The sequence below is a fragment of the Pteropus vampyrus genome, unplaced genomic scaffold (genome assembly GCF_000151845.1).
Source record: "Pteropus vampyrus isolate Shadow unplaced genomic scaffold, Pvam_2.0 Scaffold943, whole genome shotgun sequence".
Lineage (NCBI taxonomy): Eukaryota > Metazoa > Chordata > Mammalia > Chiroptera > Pteropodidae > Pteropus > Pteropus vampyrus.
Genome location: NW_011889724.1, coordinates 1 through 12,065, shown reverse-complemented (window position 1 = coordinate 12,065; position 12,065 = coordinate 1).

The following is a 12,065-nucleotide window of genomic DNA, read 5'->3' as shown; positions in this document are numbered from 1 at the left end:
TAACTTGGCTCTTTTGGAAATTACAGAAGTTGCTTTGGAAAAAAAAACATCTTGGGCCACTAAGAACCCAGCTCTCACCACTAGGAACATTATTCACTTCCAGGGCAGTTGTTATAGTGTTTCTAGTGCACAGTCAGTAGCCTAATAGGCTTTCTGGGGCCTGGGGCTTCACTCTTTAATTTTTACAATAGTTTACCAAGGAGGGACTTCTGTGTTCTTAGGTGGAGCTCTTTCCTAGAAATGTTTATATGGCCATTCTAATCCTAAACCTCTTCTTTGCTCTTTAAGACTCAAAGAGACTCAGGGCAATCAGCCTATTATGTGTGAAAAAAACATTCCTTTAACAGTGTGAGAGGTCTTCTTAGAAAATACTTACTTTAGATACTTAAGAAAAAAATATTACTCTGAAACAAAATACAAGTTCAAATTGTAGCAAGTACAAATTCTAGAGGCCACTAGGAAGGGACAAAACCAGACAGGGCACTTAGGAAACTCACTCCAGGTAAGCTTCCAAATCACAAATTAAACGAGGCCTATTTTTTCCCCTCCTATTAATTTAGAATAAAAAGCAACAAAGATCAGAATTAGTAAGAACATGATATTACATAATATAGGAATATAATGAAAACATTTTAAAGAACTAAATCTATTTTAACCTAACCCCTATGCCTTGTAGCTGAGTTAAATTTAAAACTTTCTACTCAGTAAGAATGTGTGAATTATTACAAATATCTTGTCAGTAAAAACTGCAAATGAAGCTTTATTTATACAGGTTGCTCTGCCCCCATCCCGTCCCCCTCCAATCTGTAATTGGCTTAATGGATTAAGATCTAATTATACTGGGTCCTCTCTACCAGCTCTTCTCTTTATTAGCGTCAGATGAAGGAAATTTCCGATTAGTTCTTCTGTATTTATTTGCAACCATAACTCTCTGCTTCGGTCTCATAATATTCCTGGGATGGAATCTAGTATAAATTTTTAGATCATAATTACAAAATAAAATGTTAGATCAGAGCAGCAGCGGCCTATTGCACCATAAAAAACAATTTTCAAATTCATGAATCGAGAACTTTTACCATTTCTATAATGTTGTAGTAATCAAACTGTATCATCTAACGGGAAAGCTTATTAGCTGGTGAATTAAGAAGACTGGCACCTCCTTCCCTCAAGACAGAATCTACCACTCGCCCCCTGTTCAGTGCGCTCAGTGCCCCCTCTGTTAGGCCCAGTGCCTGTAAACCTAGAATGCAGTTACTTTCTTTTTATTAAAAATTATTGGGGTGACGCTGATTAATAAAACCAAATAAATTTCAAGTAGACAATTCAACAGTTTGTCGTATATATAGCACTTACTTTCTTAGCCCACTTAAATGCCTACTCCACCAATGGTCTGTAAGCCCCTTCAGGGCTTAGCCTATGGCCTGTTGGCGCATTTACCCCAACACAAAGCCTGCTTCCTAATACAGAGTATGCAAGCATCATTCACAGAGTGGAATAAATGAATTTCATAGATTGGCAACACCAAAATTTTTCTGTAACAATGAGATTGCTCGTTAAGTACTTTAGTGACAGTATCATTAATTTCCACAACAGCACCACTAAGGTAGACGTTATTTTATAGAGGAGAAAACAGGCTTTCATCGATCTGGTATCTTGCCTCAAAGTCCCATGTTTGCTAAGCTTATCAAAATGTTTTAGAGCAAACGAGAAAGTAGAAAAATATTCAACCATACTGAATTTGTTTCATTAAGGAGTTGGGCAACCAAATATATTGGTAGGCTAAAAGCTTCTTTTTACATACGTACATATATTAAGATTTCTTTGATTACCAAAATAACATAAAATAATTAAGTCTGGTTAAAAACTCAGTCTTCTAGCTGACTCCCACCACCCTGTGGTGACCCAGTTGATGTGCCCTCCTCCGACCTCCCCCTCCCCCCAATGCACATACGAACAGAGACTCTTTCTCTTCCATCAGTGAGACTGTACATACTTACTACACTCCAGGTTTCTGCCTCTTTATTCAACTTCTATCAAAGTACACGATTTCTCAATTTTAGAAACAGGAGAATATCTCACAGTAGGAGAGAACTCCTTTAGTCTACCTTTAGTCTACTTTTAGGGTTCAAGGTTACCCATACTCCTCCTAACCAGGACTTTATGCATACTGATTACTTTCCCCTGAACTTTACCAATAAGTCTCACATTTTAATGCCCCATTTTTCATCTAATCCCCTTCCAACTCTATATTCTATGATTCCTTCTTCAACACTGTAGAACTTAACGTTTTAAAATCCTCAAAGCCCTTTTACCACATCACTAAAATTGACTTTTCTTCCAGAGAATATGTAATTACGAATATCTCATCTCACCACTTTTCCTCTCATCTGCCAGTTATTTGTGAGAGCTACAAGAAACAATTCTTGCCTCTGGAGGAAAGGTAATCTACGCCTGCTTTCGTCCTCCACTGCAGTGTAGCCTCCTATGCTACAAACACTAAGTTCCCTAGCACTGCAGTCTCCAGCTTTGCAGTGATTCGGCACCTACCCACTTCAATGCTTTTTTCCTTTGGGGGATGCTCAGATTCTCAAAGGTTTCAAGCTCTAAACTCACTCTTATCTGAAGCTCAGATTAAATTTAGCTAGTGAAATGTAGGAATAATTAATTAGTCCATTTGATCTTAAGTGAAACTACCTGCAGAGCTAGGATCTAAATCTGTTGTCTTCAGATACATCAGCTGCATTTTGACGAAGGTTTTGGGTAAACAAGAGAAGGTGTGGACAAGCCTCTGCAGGGACAATTCAATCACTGTCAGCCTATGAAGTCATCCCACTGGCCACTTGTTCCTCAGGCTCTAGTCTCTATGCCACTTTATTTTAGCCAGTGAGGGCAGCCATGTTTTTCATGATTCCTGATAAACACAAGGATGCTTTCTCTACACACTTTCATTCCTCTTGCTGCCTCCTTTTACTCTGCTTAATATTTGGCTCAAAATCTTTCTACATTTTCCCTTACCATTCTGCTTCCTCAAACATCCTTAATAACTACTTTAGTTAAGGGAGTTTGCATATTTCTATCACGACACTTCAGTGGATTACAATATGGTTTCCTACAACTGGATTCAATGGAGTCAAATCCATCTTATAGACACACCTTAGGACTGAAAAAAATTTTTCTTTTTCATGAATTAGAAATACAGATACCAAACCAAAAGAATGTTAATGAGATATAAACTCAGTTTTTCTTAGAGTTCCTAAGGGCAATTATATACTTTAATTAACCCCCCAAGTGATAATTTAATGTTTCCCACATGCATCTGTGACGAAACAGCTACATAAAAAAGAAAGAAAGAAAAGGAAAAGAAACAAACTTCTGTAGTAAACTTCTGTAGAAAAAGAAAGATGTTACTTCGGATTCTCAGGAAAATATAATTACATGTGTCTTATCACAATGAAAAAGAAAAAAATCTAAATGTTCTTTGTTCACTCGAAGGTGGGAAGTGAGTCTGGGATCTAGTTTGTAAGTCTGGAAAAGCATGGCTGAGTTTGTTCTGCTGTGCATTAATCATTATAGAAACAGGACCACACCTACCTAGAACTTTGTCATGTCCTCCTAAATACAAGCCATAATGACACCACTTGCCTCTCTTCTAGAATAAACCTTATGAAACCAAACTATAAAACCAACTGCCCAGCTCCTATCACTACTGGAGAGAACCAACCTCACCAGGTTAGACTCCTTTTAACCTAATTTTTACCTTTTCACTGATGTGTAAGCGATAAGATGTAACGAAAATGTCAATCATTGAAAAAAAAAAAAAGTTCAGGTCCTATTTGGAATTCTTTCCTGAGGTGCCTGGCAGAAAGTAGGGAGCACCTCAGCTGGTTAGTGGTGACCAAGGAAAACCTTGCATTAGGAATCAGGGATGGAAAAAAAATCTATGAGATATTTAGCCCATCTTCCTTGAGGTCACATATATAATTATTCCCTATATATTCTTCTGTGGCTTAAAATAACCTATATGACAGGTTTTAAAAATAACACTTGTTACAAATTATGAACTAGCTTTCTAATACACATACCCACACCCTGCACCCAAGACATAGTTCGAGATACTGATTTAAAAAGAAAATTGTTATTTCCATTTCCAGCTTGACACTTTTTGGTGTATGTTCATATTAATGGTTACATATAAGAAAAGACTTAAAAGTACTCCCAGTTCAGACAGCTCAAATCTGGATTCCTTAAAAATAAACTCATTTCTTTGAGACCAATATATGAAGGGTGGGAAAGGCTTTGAAGATTACTGAGAGACCTCTTGAAAAAGAAAAAGCATATATAACATAAAGAAGCCTGACGTAGCAATAGGATGCATTATGTTTAAAATGACTTTTCTCAGAAGTTGCCCCAATATATTTGTGTCTTAATACTAGATAAATTTGAAACTAAATACGCTAAACCTACTTTATATAACCCATGAACAATTTCTTTCTTCTCTTGGGGTGAGATGGCTAGAGATTGTTATTGGCCACTTTTGTTCTGAAACAGGCTCCTTTATTTGAAGGTACCTTAAGTTTACACTTTATCAGGCTCTCATTTTAGGGTCAGCCTGAAATCTGTTTTTTTAAAACCAAATTTAAGTCCTAACTAAAGATACAGACGTTAGTATTTTCATAACAGGGACCTCACTTTATTCTACGAATAGAAACACCGTGCAGTACAAACATACACATGCACATGTTAACTTTTCTCTGGTTGAACCAGAAATTATCCCAAACTTCTGTTCTCTCTCTCTTGGAATCAAGAAATTGACTGCCCTAGCCAGACCAGTAGCCGTTACAGAACATAAACAACTCTTACCTTTACATCAGCAATGAGAGCATCTTCGTCTTCTATCCCTGTAGGGACACATTTCTTGTGCAGTGGCAGCGACTCCAACTTATCTACGAGGCAGCGAAGGCCTTCGAGCTCAAAATGGGTCAGATGCACCTGCCTGTCCTTTCGGGGACTACACTGGGGATCCCATACTTGGCCATTGTGGGAGCCCCGACTAGAGTCAGATGATGAGTCTCCAGACAAGCTTTTCTTCAGACTTGGAAGACTTCGGCAGGTTTTGCCTAGTCCATCATAATCCAGGTTGACCCCATTGGCTACAGGGCTAGTGAGGACGGAACGCCTACTGCTCAAGCGCCGGGGTTCTCGATCCACTGCTTCTTCATCCCCATTTCCAGATTCCAATCCATTTAACTCTAAATCTGCCAGTATAAAGAAAAAAATGCAGTAAGAACAGGTCACCTGGCCATGTGATCAATGAGAGAAATAGGTAGCATAGGAGGGGCCTTGAGGTTATAAATGATGAAGTTGTAACATTTTTAAAATGGTCTCTTCTCATTGCAACCTGTATGTCCACTGTTGAAAATCTGGGTACAGGTAAAATAGGATCCTGAGCTGGCAGGACAACTGAGCTAACGGTCAACTAGATTTTCAAAAGCCTGGGAAAGGTCCAGTTTTTGTGTGCTAGAAATAAGTCACCTATGAAAATAACTGCAAATTAGTTTCAAATTCAAACTTAAATTTGGGGTTATGATTTCATTGTCTTTTTAAAAAGCAGACAGTATGAAGCACATATATTTAAAAAGTAGTTTTGCAAATTAAGAATTGAGCTATCATATGACCCAATAATCCCTCCCCTGGGTATCTATCTGAAAAACTTAAAAACATTTATTCGTAAAGACATATGTATCCCTATGTTCACTGCACCATTATTCACGGTAGCGAAGACATGGAAACAACCTAAGTGTCCTTCGATGAATGACTAGATAAAGAAGACTAGTATATATATATAATGGAATACTACTCAGCCATAAAAAAGAATGAAACGTTGCCATTTGTGACAACATGGCTGGATCCTAAGTGAAATAAGTCAGAAAAGGACAAGAACCATATAACTTCACTCACATGTGGGATATAAACCAGATAGCAACAGATGAACAAATGGACAAACAAACAAGCTCAGACACAGACAACAGCATGGTGGTTAACAGAGGGGAAAGGGGGTAAGGGGGGAAAGAAGAGAGTAAAATGGGTCAAATATTTGGTGACGGAAGGAGACTAGACTCTGGGTGTTGAGAACATAATGCAATATAATACAGATGATGTATTACAGAATTGTACACTTGAAACTTACATAATGTCATTAACCAATGTCACCCCAATAAATTTAATTAAAAATATAAAAAATTTTAAAAAAGCAGTTTTTGTTCAAAGTTTTGGTCATAATATTAAACGCTGGAATTGAAATCCTAGCAACATGGCTAATAAAACAAAAAATGAAAATAAAAGTTTTAATGAAAGAATTTTTAAATGTTCACTGGTCTTTTATTATTAAAATAATACCGTTTACAATTAATAATTTAGAAAATACAGGAAGGTACAAAGAAAGAGACAAGTCATCCTTTATCCCCCAACCCCTGGAAAACAGTGTGATGTATTTTCTTTCTATCTTTTCTGTGCATATGGATATGAGATGTATTTTTAAACAAAATTAGGATCAAGCTGTATACATAATTCTTTATCTCGCTTTCACGTATTGAATGAGCATTTTAAATTTTCAAATGAGAATTATAAACTATCCTCAGAGGAAAATGCTAAAGCAAAAAGTATCTTGCTTGAATTGAACATTCCATGAAACATGTGACCGCAGTGTTGGCTCCTCTCCACTTGAAGGCATGGAACAGCCTAAAAATGTAGAACTAAAACTATCCTGATATCCAATAAAATATTTCTCTTGAAAGGGAAACAAAGAATATAGATTTTAGTCTTACCAGCCTCATTCAAGCTGTAACCTTCCCACTTATTAACTAAGATCATAGACAAGTTTTTTAATCTTCTTCAACCGTAACGTCCCCTTTTATAAAATGAAAATACCTACCTCAAAAGTATGTAACTTAATGTATGTAGTATATAGTGCCTAGACTATAGTAAGAGATATTATGATACATTCCTAGTTTTTATTGTGCCAAAGACTATTCTTTGTACAATAAAACTTATTAGACAATTGATCACTTTCTTGAGGAGTGAAGGACTAACAAACTCACACAGAGATGAGATCCAGAGTATTTCATGTAGCCTAGTAATTGACACTTGGGTAGGAGAGCAGCTGTAACCAGTGTTCAACTCCAACAAATGAATTTGGTACTTCCGGGCAGATAAGTAAAAAGACAAAAAATAAAAACTTCTGAGGAACAGTATGGCTTCGCCCTCAGTTTTCCAGGGTGTCTTGAAAGTTCACGCAGGCAGAACACTTACCCATGCTGAGGGACTCTTTCTGAAACTCTTTAGTTAGGTGGGAGCGGTTGGTTATGCAATATACATAGCGTTCCAACACATACCAACACATCTCATAGTAGAATGGATAACGAAACTTATTTGGAACCTATAGGAGCAAAATAACAAAAAAAGCAAGCTGATAACAATTTTCAAAGAAAGAGAGTAAGACAACTGAATCACTACAATAATTAACCTAGAAAAAACTCTCCAGTCAACCTGCAAAGCTAGGTTGGCGTTTGGAGCAACAAGTTAAGAGGATCTGTCAATCTAGAAAATGTCTGTCTTGGGGAACAATTACTAAAGAAGTACTTGAAAAGACCATTCAGAACAACCAAAAAACTATCTTGGTTCAGTAGGAGAGCATCAGAAAGTTCTGGGACAAAGAGAACAACTTAGAGTAAGACACAATATACTTAATTGAGAAATTTGCTTTAGCATTGTTAGACTAAAATGGCATACTTAGTACTTAGTACTTGTCTTTACTATAGTTTTACCCTGAATAAAAGGCCATGGAACAAAGAATCTAATGGAAAAAAGAAGACATGCAATGAAGCTGAATGTTTTTATTGTCCTTACATCTATGAAAGTGTGATTAGAGAATTATTCTCCTGCTAGGCCCAGTCTAGGACATAAGGCAGGGTATTCCCCCCACTATCAACTCTCAGCTTTCCTGCCTTGTCCTTTGTAGTATGCCAAGACGGTATATTCACACATCAAGATCACTGCTCCACATGGCCCAATGAGCCGCTGTCTTTACTTTTCTTTCCATTCTCCCCCAAAGCAGCATGCAATTATTCCAGCTGAACAATAATAAAAAGAATTGTCCTTCAGATCTACCAAAGTGAGGGAAAAGGCAACTAGCATGGATTAATCAATGAGGAAGACTAATGATGGGGACTATCCTAAACACAGTTTGCCACCTTCTGTTTAGTGAGACCATGTTTCAAAAGGATGCAAAACAACACTTTTAAAATTATTCTGAATATGCAACTCTGAGAATGTTCCCATTTCCTTTTCAAAGCTCTATGTCAGGTAGTCTTCTTTAATAAAAGAGATCTGGATAGGAATTCCTTTTCAAAATCCTTTACCAGGTCACAGGGCATCACTGTGGAATGAGATCTCTTTCCTCATCACAGGCAGGAGAGGCAAGTACATTTCACTGGTTTTCCAACACAGAGAAGACAGGCTCTGGTCTGGGTCTCTTATGTGGCTACAACTTTTAACAATAAGAAGAGGTACCTCCTCTCTTATTTAAAAATCAAATTAATTTACTTCTGGAAAGGTGGCGGTGGTGGGCAAGAGGGACTCAAGAATTATTAGATACTTGGTCTCCTCAATTAAATATAATACACTGGGCTTCTCTGCTTGTCTTTTAAGTGTATTAACACCTTTCTGAAAGGGTTTTTATTAAAAGTTCAGGACAACCTAAAATTCTAAAGCCCTTTGGGACTCTGTTGAGAGCTGAGGGAGGTAGGGAGGTAGGGAAGTAGGGAGGTAGGGAGGGAGGAAGGGAGGAAGGGAGGAAGGGAGGAAGGAAGGAAATAGGACACTAAAGTTTTATTTTCCACTTGGAACTCATCAGACTATATTAATAGCCAAGATATCACATACCCAACCTGCCCCATTAGATTTTACCTATGCTGCCAGATACCACAGAACATATCAATTTCTAAAACTAGGTCCAAATTTTTTGAAGAAAATTTTTAAAAATCCTCATTACAAAATTATTGAGTCTTCAAGCACTATCAGTAAAATAATGACCAACATTCAAGTTTAAAAGTATATTTTTATACTGGTATGGCAAAAGTAACCAAAGCATTGCCTTAAATTTACAACATACTTTATATTTTTTATGTAAAACATCTCTATACAGTCTCTGTTAAATTAAACTTTGTAAGTTTATAGAGGTTAGTAATATACTAAACAAATGCCAGGTTGGTATTTGGCACATAAAAGGTCGGTGTAGAAAGTAATTTAAAAAATTGCTGTTTGTGTACATATGTGGGGGACCCAATGAAATTTTATAGAAATACAGAAGGGTTTCTTATTTGGAATAAAAGAATTAAACCATACTTAGGAAAAATGGAATAATATGTTAGTTAGATACGGAAACTGATATTTTCTGATAAAATCTAGTAAAACTAGACAGAAAAATCAAGACCAGTTTAACAGTCTGCAGGAACCTTTTCATGTAGAGATAAGGTGCTCATTTTACCCATGCTATTGAAAATATATTCTCGCTCTGTTCCCTCAAACTTAACAACCAATTAAGCCATGAGTATAATAGCAATTTTTAGCCAAAAAAGGGGAATGCTTTCTAAAAACTCATTTTCAGATTGAGTCTTAGAGCAGTTGGGTGGTATTATCTCTCAGAATGATTATGAAGTAAGAGTATTTTACTATGAAATGATGTAACTTTTCTTTTGAAACATTTTGACTATTTTTACAACTTCAAACTTACTACACTCCTTACCATTTTTTTGTAGTTTCATTACTCTTAATGAACAAGTAGAAATTCACTTTTATAAAATTTATTTTAAAAGCAATATATCCTCTCTTAATTCGAGTAATAGGGCAATCCCTATACTATAAAATACCAATCTGTGTAAAAGATAGTAAGTAGCTCCTAACCAAAATAAATGTTTCAAAATAGGCACCAAAACAGTTATCTGACCATTTGTAAATAGGTCAATGACCATTCCTTCTTAAAGGTGTAAATTCTTCATTAGTTGCTATTTTTTAATTTTTAATTTTGAAAATGTTCAATCAAATCCACTGAAAAGTTTTGAAAGCAGTGCCACGAATACGTCTAGAGCCCTCTCCAAGACTCGCCAACTGTTAACATTTCCCCACATTTGCTAACCTCTCTATTCATATCAACTATTATTATTTTGCTGAACTTCTTGAGAGCAAGTTGTGAACATGTCACACCTTAAATACGCTATACGCTAATTGCTGTTTAATGTCAATACCATTTATACTTCAATTATATATAATTCAGCCCTCACCAACAAAGGTCTGCTAAAGAATTAAGCCCTATTTCCCCTAAGGCATGGGTCAGCCAGGAAATAGCAGCTAGTAGATTTGGTCAGGTGCCTGTTTATGTAAGGTCTATGAGCTAAGAGTGTTTTTTACATTTTTTAAATGGCTGGGGGGAAAAAAAAACCTAAAAGAGCATTTTTGTGACACAGGTAAATTATATGAAATTCAAATTTAAGTATCCGTAAATAAAATTTTATTTTATTTGAGCCATGTTCATTTAAATATTTCATTCTACAAGGCAGAGTTAAGTACTTGCAAAAGATATTGTATGGCCCACAAAGCCCACAATATTTTCTATCTGATCCTTTACAGAAAGTTTGCCAAATCTTGCCTTAAGGTATCCAATGCATGTAATGAACTAACTTTTCTCCATACATCTACAATGGTGTCAGCTATGTACCATCCTAGGAAAGATTGAGAAAATAAGACATAGAAATCATTTTCTGCAGGGCTTAATTCTCTCACAGAATTTAAGGTGAAAAAGACAGTATCCATTTACATATTAAAGTACAATGGTTTGAGTGTTAGTAATCAAAGTAAAGAAAGATATGTGACTTTAAAGTCGTGAATTGAGCTGGTAAAATCCCATTATGCCAAATTATTCTAAGAGTATAAAAATGAAACACATGGCTCAAGAGATTACCAAATGTCTATCTCTAGCCCTATAAAAATCCAAAATACCAAAAACCTCAAAGAACAAGTCCCCCAAAACCAAGCATGTAGATCTTTTTACAACTTTTCTGTGCTCCCAAAATGTGAACATTGCATTTTAACTCAAAGAAAAGTTGAAGTTTTGAGACAAACTATCAATGAATTTCTTATTACATTTGTCTTAAATGGAATAAACCTCATCACATCTAATTGTCACACCAATTACTTACCCGTGTCCGATCTTCAATGTTGTATATTTTTAATTGCATGGGGATATTGAAGCTATGTAAAAAATTGCCTCCAAATACTAACGTGTCTGTAGGAGTATACACAGCATGAATCCAGCCTAGAAAAAGGAATGAAGGGTGGTGGCTGTGAGCACACATTATGATATGGCTCTCTCAGAGAACTTGTATTGTACAAGACTCCTAGATCACACTTTTAACTCTGATTCTGCCTCTTAATGGCTGGTCAAGTTATTTAATCTCTTGTAGCCTCACTTTCCTCTATAAAACCAGGACGAATTATACTTTATATGGTTGCTGGTAAATATTAAATGAGAAAATGCATGTAACAAACTTTCCATAAACGCTGCTTCTGTTTAGTGGAGCACCTATTAAGGACCAGGCTCAATATAAGAGAGTTTACATGTGTCTTCATTTACTCCTCACAACAAAACTAAGCAGGGATTTAAATACTTGACCAAAGTGGTTATTAGCAGGTAAATGCATAGTCGGAATTCTAATACAGGCCTATGACTCCAAATCTGTTCTCTCCCTAAGTACTTATTTTAGAACTGATGACCTGGTCAAAAATATTACTGATTCAGCACCCTCTCTAGCCTTCACAGTCATCTTTTAGAGGAGTAGGTAGTTCTTAAGCAGAGGTTGGATATCACCTACAAAACAGGTCTCATCCCTAGAGATTCTGAATATCTAGGGCTAACGTGGGGCTCAAACATGTAGATAGATCTGAAAAGCCTCCTGGTAATTCTGATATACACCTTTGGTGGAAAAGCACTGCCTTAAAAAAAAAAAAAAAAA